The sequence below is a fragment of the Ambystoma mexicanum genome, chromosome 12 (genome assembly GCF_040938575.1).
Source record: "Ambystoma mexicanum isolate Mex_15411 chromosome 12, UKY_AmexF1_1, whole genome shotgun sequence".
Lineage (NCBI taxonomy): Eukaryota > Metazoa > Chordata > Amphibia > Caudata > Ambystomatidae > Ambystoma > Ambystoma mexicanum.
The window spans coordinates 230,666,848-230,691,892 of NC_090936.1; positions in this window are offsets into that span (position 1 = coordinate 230,666,848).

Below are 25,045 nucleotides of genomic sequence, written 5' to 3' on the forward strand. Positions count from 1 at the left end.
ACAGCCTATTATGCAGAAAACTACTACATATGTAAAAGATACAACCCATTTCTTACAAATTCTAAGCCAGATCCAACTTACAAAAACCAACATTCTTTGTACTATTGATGTGAATAGTCTTTACACCAGTATCCCACATGATTTGGGACAAGAGGCTGTTGAATGTATGTTGTTACAAGAGAAATCTATAGGAGCATCCAAGGAATTCCTAATAGTATTATTGAACTTCATTGCATTGAACTCTTGCTTTGAATACAATCAGTCCTATCACCTACACACTTTGGGAACAGCAATCGGCACCATGATGGCACCAGCATATGCCAATACCTTCATGTATCGTTTTGAAACCACACACATATTGGAAAACAATTATTGGAAGAAATACATCAGAAATCAGCATAGATACATAGATGACATCTTTGGAGTATGGTGTGGAAGCAAAAAGGAGATAGAAGAGTTTCTAATATATTTCACGAGCATAGTTGGCAGAATACAATTCACAATGGAGATTGGAAACCCTGATGTTCATTACCTGGATGTACTAACCCGAATAAGTGGCACCAAGATTACTACAAAACTATAGTCTAAACCTACAGATAGGAACAATTTACTCCACAGGATGAGTTTTTACCCTCCCAATATTCTTAGGAATCTGCCCTACGGACAAATGCTTAGAGTGAAACAGATAGTGAGAGACCCCAGTGAATGCAATGAACATTTAGCCATATTGCAGGATAAACTCAGATTGTGGATACCCTCATGAAGACCTGGAAAAAGCATTATTGAAAACCAATACAAAGGATTGTGCTAATCTTTTGCTAAAGACACTGAAACAAGGAAGCCTGGACTTAGTGCTTGTTTCCAAATAATATACACAGAGCAAATCCATAAAACAAAGCATAGTCAACCATTGAAGTATTTATTTTTTTTTAAAACATATTTTATTGTTTTCATAGAAAGTACAAAAGTGAATATTCCCCAACTTTCCCAACCCACACGCCCCCCACACCCATCCCGTTTGGAAGAGAAGTCCATGATCAAATGTCCTCGGTGTCGATTAAGAGGTGAAAAAGTCTGATATTTTAATATAGTGCGGGCACCACTGTGCCATATAATCTGATTGAAGATATTCTAGTACTCCTCCCCATTCTTTTGTGAAGGTGCCTTGTGTTCCTTGGATATTGTGAGTTATCTTTTCCATGGTCATTTGGGACCAGACCTTATATAGCCATGTGTATAGCAATGATGGATCTTTCTTCTTCCATCCCTGTGCGATTGTGGCCCAAGCCGCTATGACTAGGCCCATAAGACACCTCCATTGCGCCTTAGTGAGTGTTTTGGCGTGTTGCCCTTTAAGTCCGCAGAGCCAAATTTTTTCTGGATAATGTTCCGCTTCTGGATATATCTTCTTCAGTTCTGATATTACTTCTGTCCAGAAACCTTTGACCTTTGGGCAGTCCCACCAAATGTGTCTCCATGTGCCTACTTCTGTGCAGCCTCTCCAGCATTGGTTAGAAGAATGTGGGAACATGCTATGTAGTCTCTCTGGGGTGTAGTGCCATTGTGTAATAATTTTTGTCCACATTTCTCTGGTTTGGGCAGCTCGGGTTAGTTTGGGGATATCGGCCCATAGCGACTGCCATTGTTGTGGTGTGATGTCCTCTCCCAGAGTTTTTTCCCATTTTTTAATATATGCCCACTTTATGTCTTCCTCCTGTGTATTTATGAATTTGTAGAGAGTGGAGACTAGCTTTTTGTCTCCTGAGTTGGTAAGGAGAAACTTTTCAAAGGCGGTAAGTTCCCTCGTCGCTGCGTGTGTAATCTCGGGTGAGGATAGCCAATGTCTGAGTTGTTCATATTTGTATCTATCCGCATTTGTGAGGTTCCATAGTGTTTTGCAGTCAGCGAAGGATCTCAGTTCATGGTCTACGAACATTTCCCCAATTTTTCTACAACCTGCTTCCTCCCAGTTCTCGTATGCGCCTTGCTCTGTTCCTGGCGGGAACTGCGGATTCCTGCAGATTGGAGTGAACGGGGCTGTAGCAGTGGTAATGTGCCCTTTCCGTGTCTGCTCGTCCCAGGCATTCATTGTGGCCTTCATGATCTCACTGATGCGCAGGTTCGGGTGCCTATGCTGTTTTGATTTTCACAATAAGTCCTCCGGTGGTGTTCTAGCGACCGCTCTGTCCTGGGTCACCCAGATCGTTCGCTGATTGTCTCCCAGCCATTCTTTCAGGATCCATAGTTGTGCCGCTTGGTAATAGTTCTTAAAGTGAGGGAGCGCCAGGCCCCCCTCTTTAGTGTGGGACGTGAGAACTGATCTGGCTACTCTGGGGGGTGTTCTATTCCAAATAAAGGATGAGACTGATTTTGTCAGTGTCTTGAAAAAGGAATCAGGGATCACGATCGGGAGGGATTGGAAGTGATATAGCAGTTTTGGGAGGATGTTCATTTTAATCGATTGGATTCTTCCCCACCATGAGATATTTAGGGGGCACCACCGTTCTAGCTCTTTTTGTATTCTTGCCAGGAGTTGGGGGTAGTTACATTTGTATAGTGCCTCTACCTTCTGTGTGAGTGTTATACCCAGATATTTTATACCTTCCTCTGCAACTTTTAGGCCAAACTGCCCTGCTTCTCTATTTAGTGATTCCCTGCTCCCGGCTAGGAGTAAGATTTCTGACTTTTTTTTGTTTATTTTTAGACCCGATATATCCCCGAATGACTCAAGTAGGTGGAATGCCGCAGGGATGGACTGGGCTGGGTGTTTGAGTGCCAGTAGCATGTCATCTGCGTAGGCTATTACCTTATGCTGTTTGCCCGCCATCTCGATTCCCTTGATTTGGTCCGAGTCTCTAATTTTAATTACTAATGGTTCTAGGAACAGCGCATATAGGAGTGGCGATAGAGGGCAGCCTTGTTTTGTTCCCCTAGAGATTCCCACCCTCTCCGTGACCACCCCATTTACCGCTATTCTAGCTGATGGGGAGGAGTAGTTGGCCTTAATCATATTTATATATTGGGTCCCGAATCCCATATGTGCCATAGTTTTGAAGAGCATCGACCATTCAACCCGGTCAAATGCTTTTTCTGCATCTAAAGATAGTCGGACTGCAGGGGTGCTGGTTATGTAATTTTTTTCTGTTAGATGGACTAGCCTTCTTGTGTTATCGTGCGTCTGCCTCCCTGGTATGAATCCCGATTGATCCGGGTTTATTAAGGAGGGAAGCAGTGGGGATAGTCTGGCGGCCAGGATTTTTGTGTATATTTTTGAGTCTAAATTGATCAGGGCGATCGGTCTGTATGAGCCTGGGAGGGAGGGGTCTTTCCCTTGTTTGTGGAATGCCAGTATTTTAGCTTCATTCATGGATGGAGTAATGTTCCCACTATCTCTGAAGGAGTTTAGTAGTCTAGTGAGGAAGGGGGTGAGGAGGTCCTCATATTTTTTGTAGAATGGGGCGGTAAAGCCATCTGGGCCTGGCGCTTTGTTGAGAGGGAGATCTTTTATTGCTGGTATTTTTTGAAAGGGGATCGATCTCAGAAATCTGTTTTGGTCTGCCTCATCTGGGTGTTTTGTTTCATATAGGCCCTGGTAGAATTCCCTGAATGTGTCCCCTATATCTTCGGTGTGCGTCAGCTGATCTCCTTGCATATTTTTAATGCTCTGAATGGTCATTGTTTTCCGCTTTGACGAGAGTAGCCGGGCTAGATATCGGTCGGCCTTGTTAGCTTTTATATAATATCTTTGTTTGAGGTATAAGAGGGATCTCTGGGCTTTCTTACTCCGGAGGAGGTCAAGTTGCCCCTCTGTGTGTTTAAGTGACCTTTTTAAGCTCCTAGTGGGGTTCACCAGTAGTTCTCCCCGGATTTTTGACAGTTTCTCTTCCAGTTCAGTTTCCCACTGTTGTGATTGTTTATCCATCGCTGCTGTGAGGGCTATTAAGTGGCCCCTGATTACCGCCTTGAACGCCTCCCACACCGTACTCAGGGCTATCTCCCCTGTATCGTTATTTTCAAAGAATTCTGTGATCTTGTCCCTAATGGATTCTCCCATCACTGGGTCTGACAGTATCTCCTGAGGGAGTTGCCACCTCCAGATTCCTTTCTCTTTCTTTGGGGTCGACAGGTCCATCCAAAGGGGTGCATGGTCTGACAGAGAGATGGGTCCCAGTTCCATGTTTTGAATTTTACCCAGGTTCCCCACTGACACCCAGAAGTAGTCAATTCTTGACATCGTGTTGTGGACGTGTGAGTAATATGTGTATCCCTTGGTTTGACCCTTGTGTTCTCTCCATGCATCGCACAATGCCATACCCTCTATCCGTCGTTTAAGTCGATCCGACGGGGCGCCTTGGTGGTGGGGCCCACCCGTGCTCCTGTCAATCTGAGGATGCCAGGCCATATTAAAGTCCCCCCCTATGATTATATCACCTTTCGCGTACTCCTCCAGCCTCCCCATCGTGTCTCTCAGGAAGCCGTCTTGGCCCGTGTTAGGGGCATATACTGAGGCCAGTGTCATTGTGGCGTTGTGGAGTTTGATATTGGCAAAGGCGAACCGGCCTTCTTTGTCGGATAGTTTGTCAAGCAGGCTTGCTTCCAGACCCTCCTTAATTGCAATCATCACCCCCGCTCTCTTCTCCGCTGCGTTGGATTGTGCCAATATTTCGTAGCCTCTGAGGCGAATTTTCCCCCTATCCTGTACTTTGATATGTGTCTCCTGGAGCAGTAGCACTTCGGCCTTTTCCTTCCTTAACATGTTCTCCACTTTTTTCCGTTTCACAGGAGAGTTCAGACCCCTTACGTTTAAGGTTACAAATCTTATCTTCCCCATTTCATATGCCCTTTCTGGGTGCTCCTTTCGCCCAAGTTGACCATTCCCCTCTCTCTTCCGGAACGGAAACGACCCACCCTCCCCTCCCCCCCAAACTGTAAGAATGTCCCCAACCTTTAACTGTAGTCCAACGTGTGCTCCCGAGGAGGGCCCGGGTACCTAAGGTAGCCCTGGCGTTCCGCCTATCGCTCCCTGCCCTCTGTAGGCTCGAGACGAACCGTGAGGGGAGTCCTAAACCCCTTGTCAACCCTTGGCCTTGATGTAATTCGTTCCGGTACCACACCGGGCCTAATGATGCTGCTCAATCGGGTTCCATCATCGGGTGCTGTTCCGCATTGAGTGTTCAACCGCTGGGCACCGAGTATCTTGAGCTGTGGATTCACGTCCGTTCGGTTGTTTTATTTGACGCTTCGTTTCCCCTTCCTTGCCGTTTCCTTTTCTGGCGGACCCTTTCCCATCCCCCTGGTCTGCTCTGCCGTTCCCCCCTATTATTTACGTATTTGGTCGATGGTTCATCTATCTGGATGTCCATGATGCTAAGCCCCTTTTCCATGGTGGTCACCCTCCTTTGCTGACCATCCCAGTCGAACAGTAGACCGAAAGGGAATGTCCATTTCTATTTTATCTCTCTCTTGACCAATTCTCGAGTGAGTGGGGTCATTTCTCTTCTTTTCTGGAGTGTTGTGGCAGATAGGTCTTGAAACAGCTGAATTTGCACCCCGTTCATCCTGATTTGTTCTAGCTGCCTCGCTCTCCGTAGTATGAGTTCTTTTTGCGGGTAGGAGGATATAGCTGCCAACACGTCTCTGGGTCTCTCCCCTGGTGCTCCAGTGCACTTTGGGCCCACTCTATGGATGCGGTCGATCCCCACTGCCTCTGAGTCTTGTGCTTCTATGATATCTCTGAAGACCTCCTGCACCGCTTTCCGTAGATCCCTGTCCGTGACCGATTCTGGCATATTTTTAATGCGAATGTTCAATCTGTGGGACCTATTTTCTAGGTCCTCGCACTGTTTTTCTAGGTTGTGGGTCAGGCGGACAAAGTGTTCTTGGGTTTCGCTGTTTTGCAGTGCCTCCTCTTCTGCGTTCTGCAGTATTTTTTCCAGGGTATCTGTCCTTCTTTCCAGGTTCGCAGTGTCGTGTTTAACATCATGGATAGCCTGCTGCATGTCGTGTTTGATTGCAGCGAATTGGTCCTGGACTGTCGACATGAGCTTGTCTTATAATTCTTTAAACCAGGAGTGCATATCTTCTTTTGTTGGGGGTAGGTCGCTGGAGGTGATGTGGGCCGCTTCCGTCGCGGGCAATGACGGCATGGCCTCGGGGGGCCTACTTCACGTCGATGCCGGGGTCTCCACCGCCCACATCTGTACCAGGTTAGAGTCCTGCTTAGCGGATTGCTGGTTCTGTTGGGATCCCCCTCCCTTCACTTTAGCTCTAGACATAGTACCGGCAATTCTGTCCGTGACTGTCCCTCTCTCTTCGATGGCTGCGCGGCGTTAGCCTGAGTGGTGACCCAAGGAAGGGCCTGCTGCATGCGTCAGTTTGTGCCGATGGTGATTCGGGGGGGGGGGGTTTTCTCTCCCTTTTGCGCTGCGCGGTCAGGGTGTCCTGCGGTTTCTAGCGCTCTCGGGGTCCGCCCGCCGCTGCGAAGGGGGGGAGATCTGGTAGTTGGGGGGAGCTCACCTTCCAGTCCTCCGGGCCGGAGGACTACTGCTGGCGCCCCTCAGCTCTGGGCATCGGATTGAGTTTGTTTGCTGCTCCCCTGCTCCCTCCGCGCGCTCGCCGGTCTCTGGTGGCGTCGATTCTGCTGTGTTGGGGTTCACTCCCGCCCGGGCAGACCGTGTCACCAGCCTCCTCTGTGCTGCACGGCAAACCGCCTCTCTCCGTTCCCTCGTTGCACTCCGGTCCTGCCCTGGGCTGCATCGGATGGATCGCTGGGGCGGTGGGGGAAGGGGTGGATTCCTCTCCGTGGCGTCCCTGGATGACAGGGGTCGGGGAGACTTCTTCCGTGTGCGTCCTGTGTCTTTGGATGATATTCGGTGCCGTGTATAGGATCAGCCACCCTCCGGAACGTTGCTAATTACGGTGCTGCTGAAAGGCCCGGCGGGAGCGAGTCTCACTCACGTCTCGCTGCGCCGGCGGCCATCTTGGAATCACCATTGGAGTATTTTAAAGAGTCATGAAAGAACCAAAGACCTCTTTCCTGAACCACTGGTGTTTGCTTATCAAAAAAGTAACAACTTAAGGAATATGTTGGTTGACACCAACGGATGGAATATAAATAAACATCCAAACAAGCACCCTGGGATGTATCCATGTCTCACATGTGGGAATCGTAATAACATCATAAAAGGATCCACAGTGTCACACCCACGAACAGGAGAGAAAATAAAACTAAAGCATTATGCAACATGTACCACAGAGAATGTGATATACAATATTAAGTGTCCCTGCAGGATATATTACGTTGGAGAAAATGCTAGAAAGGTTAGATTGAGACTGAATGAACACAAATCCTGCAATAAGAGTAACAATCAAGCCTCAGTCGTTGCAAGGCATTTTGCAGAAAAAGGGCATCCAGTTTCTCAACTGAGATTCCAAATATTGGAAATTGTTGCAACTAAAGGACACCACATTAACGCCAAAAGAAGCTCAATGCGAGGCCTGCTGGAATGAAAGATTAGACTGCCTTTCACCAGGTGGAATTAATGAAGAATGGGGCTTGAATTCTTTTACATAAACAAGTTATATTAATGATCCACATGATCAGCTAAATTGAATTTAAACACTGTTTTGAATACATTTCAGTACCACACCACTGTGGATGCATCACTGTGAACATCAAAGATTGTGCTACGAACATTGTAATTAGGATTCACCATCGATCATCCCAGAGCTCTTGAGCTGTTGGACTCATTCATAGGATTCTTTAGCACATAGGAATGTAGTTATTATGTACAAGAACAGTGAGCTTGATGGTTTTCATGACCTAATGACTCATTTTTGTTAATGCCTGTGAATTTGTATTTATCATTTTTTCTCTGTTTGAGTTTTGTATTTATTGAGTAATTAATTGGCATGTTTTATTTTTTATAGAATTTGACCAGCATTTGATGTGGAAGTATATTGCTATAGAGCATCACATTATTACTTCTGTCCAACATAGAATACAATATAGAAGGGTATTGAGCAATCAGAGTCACGACTGAACATTGTAGAGTATAATAACACACTATCTTTATGAATAGTAACAGCCCACTCCTAGAAGTACTTCTCTTTCAAGATTGAATTAAGTGATCAATATTTTCGACTTGTTTAAATGCACCTATGGCCCCATACTACCACAACTACCACTTCACCAGCATAAAGCATGAATTTCAGTCACCAAACGTGAACAGAATACACTTACGAACCCTAATGTGAGTACCTCTGTTGCCTACATTCAGTCACATTATTGGAACATTGATTAGTAGTATTATCAACCAAAATGCTCTGCATGAGCGCTAGAATATAATCACCAAACAATGTACACACTGAACATTGTTTATTTTGGACGTATTAAACTTAAATGTAAGAAATAGGGATTTGTCACCAGATAACCAATCCATTCCAACATGTCCGACCGAAAACAGATGAACGGCATCACATTTCCATAGTAACTGCCCTTCCAGCTTTTATTCCACCAGCGCCGGGAGCTTCGTGGTTTTCACTTCGCTGCCGATTGGTAACGAAGGTAATGTCACATTGATGTTTCCATAGTTATGGGGGGTGGGTCCAAGGAAGGGAAGTGATGTTGGGGGAAAGGATGTGATGGGTGATCCGAGGATGGGTTGGTCAGAATTACGTTCGAAGCAAATAAAGAAAGAGGTGTTCGGCAGCTTTCCGCGTTTGTGCTGTGAAATTCGAGGCTGTGGAGACTCCAGCCTGAACGCACAGGCCCCAGAAGAAGGGAGAAGCAGCCTGTCACAAGGTAGGCCAAGGCAACAGGGCCACCTAAGAAGGGTTCAGGGCAAAACCCACGCCACAGGAACACAGTAACAATGATGGTGCTCGTGCCCTGAAAGGCGGCCATTAATAGGAGATGAGAGCAAGGAGGCACAAGCCTCAATCAGTGTGAAATGTGGGGCACTAACAGCGCAGCAGGGAGTGGTGCTCGTGCCCCAGAGGCGGACACACCCTGAGAGACAAGGACTTAAGGAGGATCGCTCAGTGGCAACATGCGCGCATTGGAAGCAAGACGACATGAAGCAACAGAGGTTCGATCCCCAGGTCTGTGCTTTGATACCTCTGGGTATTTAGGCGCGTTATAAATACACAACTAAGACCAAAAAAACTCAATTCATGTAACAGCGCCTCAATGGTCACGGGCTGTGTGAGCGCTTTAAAAATGCTAAAAAAGAAAAGAGGAGAAAACAAGCAGAAGGTCAGGATATCCGATCAGGACAACGATCAAGGGGCACAAGCGCAGGGCCCCAAGGTGGCAGACCAAGTCCCATATAGACTGCCCGACACGCTGGCAGCTCAGATTCCAGGAGCAGTCGACATCACCGACACAAGCAACATGGGTCCCAGATGGAGCAAGTGGATCAGGGGCTTTGACCTGTATATGGGTGCCACAAGGCCCATAGAATAGGATCGCCAAAAATGCCTATTAAAACTAGCCGTGGGATATGCTACAAGGGAAATTATTGACAAGATGGCCCCCGACTCTATTGGCTCTATTCAAGAGCTGAAGGACGCACTGGCAGCGTATTTTACACCCCACACCAATGTGGACTATGAAAGACACCTGTTCCAGAGTACCAAACAGCAAAAAGGTGAGACTATGGATGCCTATGTCATGAGGCTGCACACCAAGATGAGCCATAGACTCACAGGTGGAGAGCTTCAATGCTCCTGCAACAGGAGAAAGCATCCACAAACTACAACCCGAAAGAAGGTCGAGAGTGAACGAGAGTCAGGAGATGACAAACAGAGGAGAGAGAGGAGAGACAGAAGAAGATATGTCATGAGAGTGAGACTGGAGCGACGGTCAAGAAGGCATGTACGCTACTTAGTGGAGCAACAACCATCTAACTCAGACCCCAGCTCCTTGGGAAGTGATCAGAAAAATAAAGCATACGTCTATGCTCTGGGAAATCCCACTGCAACAGCCCCACTCTGATCATCAAACTAAATGAACAACCCACTGAATTCCTGATTGACACGTGTGCCACCGTGAACGTTATCATTGAAGCAGTTTTCAAGGAACTTCATACAAGGCTGAAGCTGAGCCCCGCCGTTTTAGACATCTATGCTTTTGGTGCCAAGGAACACCTCAAGAGCCTAGGACAATTCGAGAGCACATGTCGATACAAAGGACATGAGAAAAGGATACCTGTTCACGTTCTGGCAACCGAAAAGGACAACGGGAGTATCCTAAGTTTCAAGGTGGTGGTCGACATGGGACTCATCCATACTCTCTACAACATCATGGTCCATAAATATATCGACCCCTTGGAAAGGATCACTAATCTATATCCCTGTATCTTCCGGGGCAACAGAAAAGTGAAAAATAGAGCGATCAAACTACACATAGATGAGTCCATACGTCCAGTGGCCGAACACTACCGTGGAATTCCGATTTACATCCAAAGGAAAGTGGAGGATGAACTACACAAGCAGGTTGAGCAAGACATCATCGAGCCAGCCACCGGCCCCACCACCTGGGTATCACCGATAGTACCAGTCCCGAAGAAAGGTTCTGAAGCGATCAGGCTGTGCGTGGACATGAGGTGCCCAAACCAAGCCATCCAGCGAGAGAGGCACTTGGCCCAAGGCATTACCGATATGATACACCTCTTGAACGGGGCCAAAGTATTCTTGAAACTGGACCTACAGAAAGGCTATCACCAACTGGTGTTGAGTCCTGAAAGCCGTAACATAACCACGTAAGGACTGTTTCGCTAGAAAAGGCTAAGTTTTGGGGCATCCTCGGCTGCGGAAATATTTCAGGCCGAGGTACACAATGTTATCAAGCATATACCCAACTGCCTTAATCATAGAGACGACATCCTGGTCTTCAGTACTGATGTCAGCAAACACGATGAGGCCCTCATGACCTCATGAAAGTGTGCAAAGGTATCTGATACACCAATCCACCCCAGCAGGGATAGACACTGGGATGGTAGCTTGTGAAACCGCAAGAGACCGGTCGTGCCAGATAATCTGCAAGGGTCTTCAGTCGGGCATGTGGAGAGGAGCCCGAGAGAAAGGAAGAGCAGCAGGGACATGATACACGCCGACGTGGAACGCTTGGTGCAGGTACGAGATGAACTAGCCCTGTCCGATGACCACCTTCTGATCAAAGACCACAAACTAGTAATCCCACTAGCTCTGTGAGCCAGGATCATCAAGATGGCTCATGAGAATCACACGGAGATGGCGTCAACCAAACACATGCTGCGCCAGAAAGTCTGGTTTCCCAATCTAAACTCCCTGAAGGCCTGCACCACCTGTAGCCTCATCACATCAAACCGACACCCCGAACCATTGAGAATGTCTGAATTTCCCAGAGGGGTATGGGAAGCAGTGGCGGCTGACTTCTTCGGGCCCATCAAAGGAGGGAAATATGTGCTGGCGGTCATGGACGAGTACTCGTAATATCCCGAGGCCGAACTTTTTTCCTCGATCGCTGCTCACCACGTCATACCAGCCCTGGACTGCATCTTCTCTGCCTATGGTGTCCTGAGTGTACTCAAGACTGATAACAGGCCCCTGTTTAATGGAGACCAGTTCACCCAGTTTGCGACCTATCTAGGTTTCCACCATCGCAAAATAACTCCACTGTGGCCCCAAGCCAACAGGATGATAGAGCGATTTATGGCTAATCTGAAACTGGCACTCCTAATAGCCAAACTGACAAGACAGCCCTAAGAACCAGTGCTAAACCAACTCATGAGAGACTATCGCAACACGCCTCACAGCACTACGGGACGAACACCCTCCGAAGTCATGTTTTGGGTGGAATCTCCAGACCCACATTCCTCAAGCTCCGCTACAAGAACAAGCTCTGCTACAAGGACTGGCAGCCGGCCTGGATCGGGAACTATGAAAAATAGATGAGGCCGCCAAGGAACGAATAAAGGACTATGCTGATCGAAGACAAAGTGCCCGGTCACCAGAGATTGAGGTAGGAGACGTCGTGGGCGTACAACAGACACAAACTCATAAGCACACCCCCATCTTTCAAGCAGAGCCACTGCTTGTCACTCAAAAGAAGGGGTCCATGATTCCAGCGGAGGGCTCTGGAGGCCCTATCACAAGGAACTCTTCACATTTCAAGAACAATCCCTCTCTCGGAACGCATCTGCTCAGTGGGCGTGTAGTCATCCCTATTGATTATGTCTCATATGACCCCTATCAAGGAGATCATGGGGACACAGTTGACTCAGATCTTGAGGGTCCCATGGAGTGTGAAGCCAGTGGGAAACCTAAGAACAGGCAAGCGCACGCCAGCAGCGAGCTCGGAACAAGCTGCGCTGCTGGATTAAAGAAATGGGCTAGGAGGCCCGCTTAGGATGTTTGCCTGTTGTGGACATCCTGGCACCTGTTTAAAAAGGGGGAGATGTCACGATGATGTTTACATAGTTATGGGGGAGGGCGGGTCCAAGGAAGGGAAGTGATGTTGGGGGAAAGGATGTGATGGGTGCTGGGTGGAGGGGGTTGATCAGAGTTACGAAGGAAGCAAATAAAGAAAGACGTGTTTGGCAGCTCTCTGTGTCTGTGCTTACTTCCACATGCACTGCGCGCAGCGAGTGAGGCCTAACCAGGTGCCGATGGGTAAGACCGCATACGTCCTGAACAAGATACACTTATGGATGCAAGTCCTTTATAAGTTATATGCCTTAGTTCCTTTATATGTCATTCTCTGAATAGTTGGGTTTAATAAAAGGGTACCTGTACGTACCATAGGCCCTCCAGGTAAACTTATATATCAAACGAATAATAAACAATGGGCCTAGGCACAGATGAGGCTAGAGGGAAGATTTAAAAAATATACAAATTTTAAACTTTTAGAAAACAAAATGAATTACATTTACCTAAGGACACAATTTTCAAAATAATTTTACCCCAACCTATTGCACATCATAAATTCATCTCATCAGTCTCTATTCTCTCATACTTTCACACATACCATCATTATCTCAAATTTGTAAACAAAAGTGCATAAACACAAAAGTCATTGCACAAAAAACACACAGAGAACAATAAACAGTCCAGTTACTGTCAATACTGTTTTATCACGTATATGTGATCAGTTTTTGTTCATAGAACAACTACAATTGTTATCCCAATGATCTACATATGTTTCGGTCTTCTATGGACTATTCTGTCCTTCGTTTGTTCGACCTTCCTCAGGATCTAGGAACCACAGTTCCTGGTTCCCACAGTAACTGAACAAGTTGTCTTCTGGAATGTGACCCTAAAATATAAACACAAAATGTTCTAATCCGTCTCTGACCTCTTTATTCATAGCGACAAAATTGCATTATGTACAACCATCGATTAGATGGTGTTCACCCCCACTCACCGCTAACCAGAGATGTATCCGGGGCAGTGTGGAGGCCGATAATCAATTCACCAGGACTCTGCTAGTGATTTGCAGACACCTGGAAAGTATAGGACATAAAGTGTGTTACTCCCTTTGTCCTAGTTTCTATACTGGTTTTTTCCAAAAAGTTACATTTATATTTATTTTCATTACTTACATCAAAATTATCTTTAGCTGTAGAGATGATGCTTCACCTCGACTCCCAAATGGAGCTGCACTTTCTTTACCCTTTTCTGTTTTCTTTTTCTGGTATCAATGGCCACTAGAATGAGACAGAGAGCCAACACTCAATGGTCAGGAAAATCATTCCTAGTTAGATGAAATGAGCTTTGCATGTACGGGACAATAGTACTTATGTAAAAGTGGTAGATATTAGGTACTCACCTAATATGTAATGGGTACTTTTGACCACATAATTGTTGTATGACCGATATAAGATTCACTGTGGGACAAAATCGAAGAAATCCTGTTTAACGTCTCCAATTTATGCTCATTCAAGGCATCGTAGAGATTGCTTCAGTACATTCAGATTTAAATCTTGTGCGGACATCTACCATGCACTCCGCAATACTCTGCTCTTATAAACATGGCAAAATACAGTGTATGTCCTAACAACTGGCACTGATGCCATACAGGCAGCGTAGAAACTGTCCAAAACTCAAACAAGTGTGCCCCGTGATCAGTGCGAGCGGTCGGGACTCCTGCTATGGTTACACTCCCGTCCCGCTTCACAAGTAGTTACAGAGTGTGGCGTTGCCGTCGGGACTCCCACTATATTTACATCCTCTGTCCCGCTTCACAAGTACTTACAGAGTTTGGCGCCGCGGTATAATACTATCAATGCTCGCGGACATGTGCTTACTTTCTTATCCTTTTAGATCAGTCTCGCCTCTCCCGTATCAAAGGAAATGAATGAATGAGTTGCACGGCTCTCGTCTCATACACAAATGGTCTTTGAAAAATGGGCTGTCCCTATTTTCAAGGACCCTTACACAATGGTCATATGAAAAGGACATAAGGACAAAATACCGATTAACTCCTGTTGGACTCTGAGGGTCACAATGCGGAAGTAAAATTACACATAACTGCCTAAAATGGAATGTTTAGAACTTTCTCACCTTTAAATTATGCATGTATCAGCTTATTCCAATCAATGGAAATGTTCAACCCTTGTTTGACGCTGTTCAAAGAATGTATCCATCTTTGTTCAGCGTGATGCAGGATCACTGACATGTCACCACCTCTTGTTGGTGTTTTAAACTTCTGCAGTACAAACCACTGAAAAAACTAGAGAAATTAGAGGAGGAACTTAACAAATTTAAACAATTAAATTTGGACCGTAAAATCAACAACTTTAAAAAAAGATTTACAAGGAAGAAAGGACATACGCATATTTACGGGAAGGCTTTTACACTGAGACAACAAGTGGTCCATACCAACGAAGACCATATATATTCGTTACCTTCTCTAATTCATCTGGTTCGTCAAGTGGTTCCGAGGAGCCTAACACAGGAGCATCCAGTGTGAATCCTGGGAACCAAAGAGGCCAATCAACTGTTTTTTTCAAAGAGGGGGTCAAAGAGACGGCCGAGACGGCGACAACAACAATTCGGCTAGGGCGTCAGGACACGCCAATGGTACCAAAATCAATAGAGAGAGACAAGATGCCCATTGTTAATCTCTCGTCAGTGATCCTTACAGGTCCGGACCAGGAACTCCTGGCTAAAGGTTTATCCTTTGTCCCAGTAGCCACGACTGACACATTTACTTGCGAAATGGAGATATTTAGAAATATCAAGCTAAAACATTATTTTGAGATCTATATCCCAAGTCAAAACAGAAATAAAACTGGCTCAGGTATGAATACCACACAGGAGATACCTAACATCACAGGACTGAAAATAAATCTCACTTTACACCTTTGGCATATGTGTGCCTGCCTGAAATCTTGACTTTTGAAAACAAAGTGACTAAATAGGTACAGGAAGCATTGAAAGAACACAACTACCATCGGAATAACCTAAGGAGGGACGAAAGAGATAGTCTAAAGAAACAGCCGATAAAGGAGGAGGCATCATTTTGATGGACACTAGTATATATGATGATGAATGCCTGAGACTTCTAAGTGATGTAGGTTCATATAGAAAGCTAGGTCATGATCCGACCGAAAGGCTTCAAAATGAGATAGCAACCCTTATGGAACATGCAGCAGAAAAGGAGTGGATATGCAAAGAGGAACAGCTGTTTCTTTGCAAAACCCATCCGAAGAGAGCAGCATTTTATACCTTGCCGAAAATACACAAGAACCCACTGTGTCTACCAGGGAGAACAATAGTGTCAGCCATAGATTCCCTATTGGAACCTTTGTTGATTTACACAGAGTTTTTTCTGAAATCACATGTAGCACTTATGCCGGCATTCATTAAGGACACAACTAATATGATCAACATCATGAAGGAGATAGTCATAGAAAGCAAGGACATTCTAGTAACAATGGATGTGGAATCCTTGTACACATCCATCCCACAGAAAGAATGCCTGGAAGTACTTGGTTTGGTTTTGGACAAAAGTGAAACACCACACAATCCCCCAACGAGCTTTATTCAGGAATGCGCAAGATTGGCCATGAGTCAAAACCTTTTTCTCTTCAAAAAGCACATCTATAAACAACTAAAGGGTGTGAGTATGGGGGTCACATTTGGACCGGATGTGGCCAACCTATACATGGCAAACTTTGAGACGTTCCTATCTGGCCCCGAGAACAGCCTAAGCAAACAAGAGTTCCAGGGAAAGGTGGTTGTCTGGAGGTGTTTTATCGACGACATCTTCCGAATTTGGAGAGGGTCAGATGAATCATTGACAAGATTCTCGAAAATGGATAAACTTGTGTGATCCTAATATAAAGTTCACCATGGAGAGAAGTCAATGAGATATCAGTTTTCTAGATCTGCTGATCAGGAAGAACACAACAACTCTGGAAACCAACCTTTACAAGAAAAAAACAGATAAAAACAGCCTTACATTTCTCAAGCTTTCACCCTAATGGACAAAAACAAAACCTTCTGTATGGCCAATTTCTGCAGATCCGGAGAAATTGTAGCCAAAATGATGACTTTAAACATCATGCTGAAACCCTTAAAGAGAGATTGATTGATTGAGGGTATCCTAAAAAGTTGGTCAAACAACAATACAAGAGGGCAGCTAATACCCATCGTGAAATATGTCTTACAACTAGGCTAAAACCTGAAAACAAAAGACTGGTGTGTGTTTTAACTTTCTCACCTATTAGTAACATATTGGAGAAAAGCGTCAACAAAAATTGGCATTTGATAACACGGGAGGGCAGTCTAGCTAAAACACCATTATTCGCCTTCAAAAGAAATAAGAACTTAGTCAAAAACTCGTCCCCACCTGTACTGAAGAAAAAAGAGTGGAACAGACTGTGAGAAATCAATGGGGCCTTGAACCCATTGTGGGCCACTACAAATGTGGGAACTGTGTTGCTTGTGAATTCACTGAAACAAGAAAAACATTTGAATGGGGTGCAATAAAATGGAAAATGAAGGCACATACCAACTGCCTGACGACCAACGTGATATACATAATTATGTGTCCTTGCAATGAGATCTATGTGGTAAAACCACTCGCCAGATACGCCAACGCATATCGGAACATCGCTCCCGCATACGCAATAAAATCGCGGATAAAACCCTGGTCGATCATTTTTTACAAGAAAGACATTCAGACAGGGACAAGAGGTGGTTTGTATGCAGAAGTTTAAAACATGAACAAGAGGCAGTGACATGTCAGTGATCCTGCATTGCGCTGAACAAAGATGGATACATTCTTTGAACAGCGTCAAACAAGGGTTGAACGTTTCCATTGAATGGAATAAGCTGATACATACATAATTTAAAGGTGAGAAAGTTGTAAACATTCCATTTTAGGCAGTTATGTTGAATTTTGCTTCGGCATTGTGAACCTCAGTGTCCAACAAGGGTTCATCTGTATTTTTTAACAATTTGCCAAAAAAGTAAAATAGGGGGTCAAGTGTGAACCCCCAAAGGATTAAGGGGATTGAGTCTGTTTTCGGTGACTACAGGGACATGGATCCCACTGTTAACAATGTCTGGTCGGGATATGAGGATTATCTCCTTTTTGTATGACCATTGTGTAAGGGTCCATGAGAATAGGGACAGCCCATTTCTCAAAGACCATTTGTGTATGAGACGAGAGCCGTGCAACTAATGCACTCCTTTCCTTTGATACGGGAGAGGCGAGACTGAATTAAAATGATAAGAAGGTAAGCACATGTCCGCGAGTATTGATAGTATTATACCGCAGCGCCACACTAATTACTTGTGAAGCGGGACGGGGGTGTAAACATAGCAGGAGTCCCTATCGCTCGCAGCGATCACGGGGCACACTTGTTTGAGTTTTGGACAGTTTCTACGTTGCGCGTATGGCATCAGTGCCAGTGGTTAGGAGATACACTGTATTTGGCCATGTTTATAAGAGTGGAGTATTGCGGATTGCATGGTAGATGTCTGCAGAAGATTTAAATCTGAATGTACTGAGGCAATCTCTACTATGCCTTGAATGAGCATAAATTGGAGACATTAAACAGGATTTCTTCGATTTTGTCTCCACAGTGAATCTTATATCGGTCTTACAACACTTATGTGGTCAAAAGTACCCATTACATATTAGGTGAGTACCTAATATCTACCACTTTTATATAAGTACTATTGTCCCGTACATGCAAGGCTCATTTCATCTAACTAGGAATGATTTTCCTGACCATTGAGTGGTGGCTCTCTGTCTCATTCTAGTGGCCATTGATACCAGAAAAAGAAAACAGAAAAGGGTAAAGAAAGTGCCGAGGTGAAGCATCATCTCTACAGCTAAAGATAATTTTGATGTAAGTAATGAAAATAAATATAAATGTAACATATTGGAAAAAACCAGTATAGAAACTAGGACAAAGGGAGTAACACACTTTATGTCATATACTTTCCAGGTGTCTGCAAATCACTAGCAGAGTCCTGGTGAATTGATTACCGGCCTCCACATTGCCCCGTATACATCTCTGGTTAGCGTTGAGTGGGGGTGAACACCATCTAATCGATGGTTGTACATAATGCAATTTTGTCGCTATGAATAAAGAGGTCAGAGATGGATTAGAACATTTTGGGCCTCATTCCGAGTATGGCGGTAAGGGATAGCGGCCACCGGTAACGAGACCGGTGGCGGTATTCCCTTACCGCCATACTCCGAGTTCCCTCTGCGCCCTCGCCCTTAACGCCTGCTTTGAGCAGGTGTTAAAGTCGAGGGCGCAAAGGGGCCTCCAAGCCAATAACGGTGACCGTAATGAACGGTCACCGTTATTTGCATCTTCCCCATTCCCATTGAGCCCTAAGGGGGCTCATTTGGGAATGGGGAAGAGCCTTGGTGAATGGGGAATTACCGCCCCGCCGACCTTGGAATGGGGCGGTGATTCCGCCACCCACCAAGGCGCTGCCGGTCCGGGTACGGCGTCAACCAAGGCGTTAATAGCGCCATTGGTTAGCGCCGTACTCGGAATGAGGCCCTTTGTGTTTATATTTTAGGGTCACATTCCAGAAGACAACTTGTTCAGTTACTGTGGGAACCAGGAACTGTGGTTCCTAGATCCTGAGGAAGGTCGAACAAACGAAGGACAGAATAGTCCATAGAAGACCGAAACATATGTAGATCATTGGGATAACAATTGTAGTTGTTCTATGAACAAAAACTGATCACATATACGTGATAAAACAGTATTGACAGTAACTGGACTGTTTATTGTTCTCTGTGTGTTTTTTGTCCAATTACTTTTTTGTTTATGCACTTTTGTTTAAACATTTGAGATAACGATGGTATGTGTGAAAGTATAAGAGAATAGAGACTGATGAGATGTAATTATGATGTGCAATAGGTTGGGGTAAAATTATTTAGAAAATTGTGTCCTTAGGTAAACGTAATTGGTTTTGTTCTCTAAAATTATAAATTGTGTATATTTTTGAAATCTTCTCTCTAGCCTCATCTGTGCCAAAGCCCATTGTTTATTATTTGTTTGAGTCTCTGAATAGTGCCAGCACTCTTCGTTTTCACACGTGAAGAAGCTGTAAATGCACAGTAGTTGAATGTTCGTCATCTCAGCACATGTACTGGTAAGGATCGTTCTACGATAAGTTCACTCATTTAAGGCTTATGACACAGTTGTGTTCTGACATGGTCATACAATATTCTCATACTTTATTATACAGTGACAGAAGACCCACGTTGCGCATTAAGATTTCCTCCGAGGGAGGACACGCTATTTTCAGCAGTCGCATGGCTGTTATTACAGCACTTATATCGGTAAGCATAATCCCCTGACATGTTATCACATTTAAGACTTGACAAATAATTTAACTATCATGAGCTCTTTCTTCTTTTTTTCTTTTCTCTTTTTTCTTTCAATTGGTGTTGAATTTGAATTGTGGCTTTGGTATTCCACAACACGTACGTATTAACACATTATGTAACACCTATGTTGCCTCCTATGTATGATATTAACATGCACAAAAGGAACACTGATGCTATACGTTTATACATTGATGATTACTATTGATTGTTATAACCTCTGTAATGGAATTTGTGCTAATTGCTATTTAGACAATGAATTGCAATTGTCTGAACTAATATAGGATTTAATAGGCCCTGATGAAGGACAATCTGGTCCAAAATGCATTGGTCCTCGAATGCATCTAGGCAGAATATGAGAGAATATTTACTTCTAAATAGCACTTATGAATAAATTAATAAATACACATAAGAATTGAATAATTATTGAATATTGGAAAGATTTTGAAAACCACATATGTGGATTTTGGGAGTGCAGCCCACAACGTTGGCTTCATAGCCAAGGTCTTTCTTTGCACACCACCCACCATGTATGATCATCTGGCCATGTTGGAATTCTATAAAATGTGGAATCAGGGGGGCTGTTAAAACTTTACACCTGATCCTTGAGCAATGTTCTCCAATGATTATGTTGATGGGGCGTGAGATTTGTCCTACATAGTGTAGTCTGCATGGGCATTCTATAATGTATATGACTTTGCTTGGAAAAATGTTTGAGTCAATTCTTTGCCTTGAATCTCAAAAGTTTTCACCTTTTTTGTCAAGCGACATACCTTGCAGTTGCCACACAGCTAATGGCCCATGATCCCTCTGAGGTTCCAGAGGGTACTTCTTGTACCTTTTTTGTCACAACATCTAATATTCTTTTTAAGTTCTTGGCTCTCTGGAGGCACATCCTTGATTAGGGTTCTTCTGGCCTGCTCAGTTGTATTAGGGGCCAGAATATTTTTATTATGGCTCTTGTTTTTCCTGTGTCTGGACCAAACATGGTTACACATGTGATGGTCTCATCCTTTTCAACTTGTATCCTGGGGGTGAATAGAGTTTCTCTTGGAGTGCGGTCCATGCAAGGGTCCTGTAGCAATCTACTGGTTGATGTGTCAAGGTGCTTCATGACAGGTCATCTGGGGCAGTGTTACTATGTCTGGTAATCAAGGTGCACAGATGTTCACACTTGTGCTGTCTTGGTCATGGGTGGTCCTGTTGAGTGGTGGAATGTGGAAGTTGCACTTTTCCACAGAGGTGCCATCCACTGTGGATGGGGGGGAGCCGTGCATTCACATGTGGCCACGTGGAGTCGTTGCCATGGGGTGGGTGGACCTGCTCTGGAGTGACAATGTTGTGCCAAGTGCTGCACTCTCCCCCTGACCTCTCATGCCAGGCAGAGCAGGTATACAGTGTGCGTCAGCATCAGCAGCTCACCACCAGCCCTCACTATCAGTTCCCTCGATGGCAGCACTGCAGTGTTCTCATGAGTTTTGTGCACTCTATGGTTGCATAGGTTGATGCTTGTTGTGGTCTGCAGTTACACATCCTCATGTCATCTGTGCATCCCCTGGCTGTTCCATGCTGATTTTTGCTTCTGGAATCCACACTCACCTCACCTGTGTTCCTTCTCCCCCACCCCCTTTTCAGGGTTGTTTCTGCTTTCCAACTTTGTACTTGGTAGTACCGGTGCATCTCGTTGGGTGCTTGTTGACACTTCACCAGCCCGTTTCATATAGTGCGTGTGTCCCCAAGGTCCAGGCACACAGTGTTTCAGTCGACCATAGTGCAATTACTGGTAGTGGGAGGTTAACGTCACTCACTCTATGGGGGCTGCTCGGATTGGATGCTGTGTCCTGTCCGTTCCATATAAATGCAGGGTGTGTGAAATGCTGTTTGTGTGTGAATTTGATGACATACTGGGTGAGGTTCCGTCCGTGCTGTAAGGTACTCATGGTGGCAACAGTAAAGACAGACTCAAGTGATCACAGTTCAAGGGTGTTTAATAAACTGCAAACGTGAGTGAGATAAATACCTAATCTAAACCTAATTGTAAGATGGGAGCAAGCTTCGACCATCAAACGAAAAATAAGGCAGTCCTTGTGGTGTCTTGTCAAATAAAAAAGGCCTATACTAAAAAAAAATATTGCCAAACCTTACAACTAAATACAAAAGAGTGTGGGACAGGATTAGTAAGAAAGAAGTGTTCACAAATAATATGTCAGTGTGCAGTAGTAGGGGGCTCCCTTCCCCTTAATTTTGAGCACAGGATAATGTGGAACCTCTGAGCACAGGACACCGAGCTTTCCTAGCACAAGACCACAGTTCAGTTTCTCATTTTATCAGGAGCCTCGATGGCCAAGTCTCTTTTCCCTTAAAAGTCTCTTGCCTTCAAGGGTCGGAAAAATAAACCAAAATAACAGACAAAAGTTCCTTTCAAAGGTTTGTGGGGTAATGCTCTTCACCCTTGAATCTCCCGTCTTCCAGGCTTGGATCTGGAACCAATTCTGTATCAATAGCAGGACCTTCGGTGTATGACTCTCCTGCATCCGAGACACTGACAAGTTTAAACCAAACCAAAAGTTCCTTTTGTACGATAGTTTAGGGTGATCATGGATCAAACTTGGGTCCCCTTCTTCCGGGCGCTGACCCTTCTTGATTCTCTTTTTCGGGTGATAGTGGTTCACCCCTGGGTGCCCCTCTTCTGGGCAGTGACCCTTCTCAATTTCCAGCCTCCCTCCCCCAGGTTCACTATGGCTCTTGATTAGGGTGATAATTGCTCACCCCTGGATCCCCCTCTTCTGTGTACTGACCCTTCTCGAATCTCAGCCCCCCTCCACTGGGTTCACTATGGCTTGGCACAAAAACAGTTCATCATAGACATCCCTCTACCAGGTTCACTTTTGTCTACACACTGTTTCCTGGGACTTTACACTTCACCCCTCTTTATTGGCATTCCTCTCCCGAATTCACTCTTGCCACTTCCCATTTCGTAGGTGTCAGCTTGTCATCCCTAGGACTCCCCCTCTTCCAGGTTTAGACCCTTTCTCGACTTCAGTACATTTTACCTTTGGTTCACAAGCCTCAATGTCTTTTTACACAATGAACTGTTGATTTCCGTCCATCGGGTTCACTCATGTCACACATACAGTTATGTCTTTTCTTCTTTAAACAGGATTTGTCTCCCATAGCTTTCACTGGGTTTCTCAGTCAAAGGCATTGACTAGACACCTGTATGAACACCTTGACTGTTCCTTGATGGCCGTACCAGGGCCTTCTGGTATTAGCAGTTTCAACAAACGCTGGCTTGACCAGAGTCTCTCAAGTTAGCACGTGGTGCTGAATCCTTCTTCAGCTGGTCTTCCCTTTATTCTAACAGTTCTTTGAACTTCCCTTAAATTGCTAGTTTGCGATTCTCGTTCAACACAGTTTGGTTCTTATCGGTTCTCCCCTCGATTCACTGGAAGTCATCCCTTGGCTTTTCAGAGTAGCTGGATTCCAGGCTGGTACCACGGTAGCAGGAGTCTCCCTCAGTCCAGTTTATCAGCGAGTGCATGCTCCTTGTACCTTTGACATCTGTTGCAACACACTTGGGCGATTGTCCACGCCTTACGATTTCCTCTGCAGAGGATTCACAGGTCTGAGTCAAAAAGGGCAAGGTTGCGTCTCTCATTGTTATACTCTCCATATTTGCCGCCTTTCTCTTCCTTTTTAACTGTTGGGTCTGGATAGCTGCTCGTCCTGTGCTCTCGTGCTCCACCTTTCATCCCTGTGGGGATGGAAAAGGGCTGTCAGGGGGTGGGTGTGTGTGTGTGTGTGTGTGTGTGTGTGCGCTTGCGAGAGATTCTGGGCTATTGCCTGACCCTTGTGAACCCCAGGACCTGGGGCCCTTTAAGACAAGGTAGCAATACTTAGAGATGGATGAGGATGCAGAACGTACTCGTAAATAAATAATCAGACCAACTCAGGAAGTTGGCAAGACACATACAGCCTGATTCATGGATTACTTGCGCTGAAAAAAACAAGATTTGTGTGGCATTCTGCCCCCAAATCCCCATTTGTTAAACAGGGATTTGCGGGCAGAATGGCACACAAATCCTGTTTTTTTTCAGAGCAAATAATCCATGAATCAGGGTCTGTATTGTTTTAGTAACAATTATCTAAAACGGGGAGTTACAACAGACATCAATGGACGTTTGCTCGATTTTTTGTCAGAGCATTGCATGAAAAACCCAATCTATTATACTACAAATGTGTCACTACTGACGTCATCCTATGTGGCAAACTAAGAAAACCTACAAGGGGATGTGATAGGCTTAAAGGGAATATCTAGGTTAGGTATACATTTTAACTAGAGGGAGTTGTGATTGGGTTTCTAAGATCAACTAAGCCCATCCCAAGTACAAGTCATCTTCCGTGTCATACTAAACAACACCCCTATTGGTTACACAAACTATAGTGCTCCTTAATACATGGCCCTCTATAATTGGTTGGAATGCTTGTAACCTTCTGTAATATTCCGCAAGCCAGCAGCTCGCAAGCTGGACACCCCAGGAGCTGGGGGGTGAAATTAACTTCACCTCCTCACCAAATTATCCCAACATCCATCATCACTCTTGGATTCTGCCATTCAATTAGGCTTTGAACTCTGCCTTTTAGAGGCTCACTGTGCCTGAGAATAAAAGAGAGTGTGGCATGGTCTTATCTGCTGGTTTTGGTGTAGCTCGACCGACAGTCTATTTTCATTTTACCATGTGACTGTAGACCACATTTTGAGCTTCATCGTTGCGTTGTAATACCATTAACTGAAGACATCTTGGTACTCTCACCGGCTTTCAGTAGTTTTCCATGACTTCAAACAGGAGCTGCACTTGCTTCTCATGTTCATGTATCCTTTTGAGTAGACAATTAGGCTCACGGCGGCCTCGACTTTTTGACACTGGGCCAGGCAAGCCATTCGCAAATTCTCCTTCGCCATCAGTTATTTGTAAAGTAAAGTTCACTGTGAAACATCCAGGATATATATATATATATATATATATATATATATATATATATATATATATATATATATATATATATATATAATATTCAGGAAAGAAAATGTGTTATAAGGACGTTATGGTTACAAGTAAAATCGAAACCCCCATGAAATTCGCCAGTTATGGTAAGCTAAGCAACCATAACTCGCGCCACCGCCATGCACTG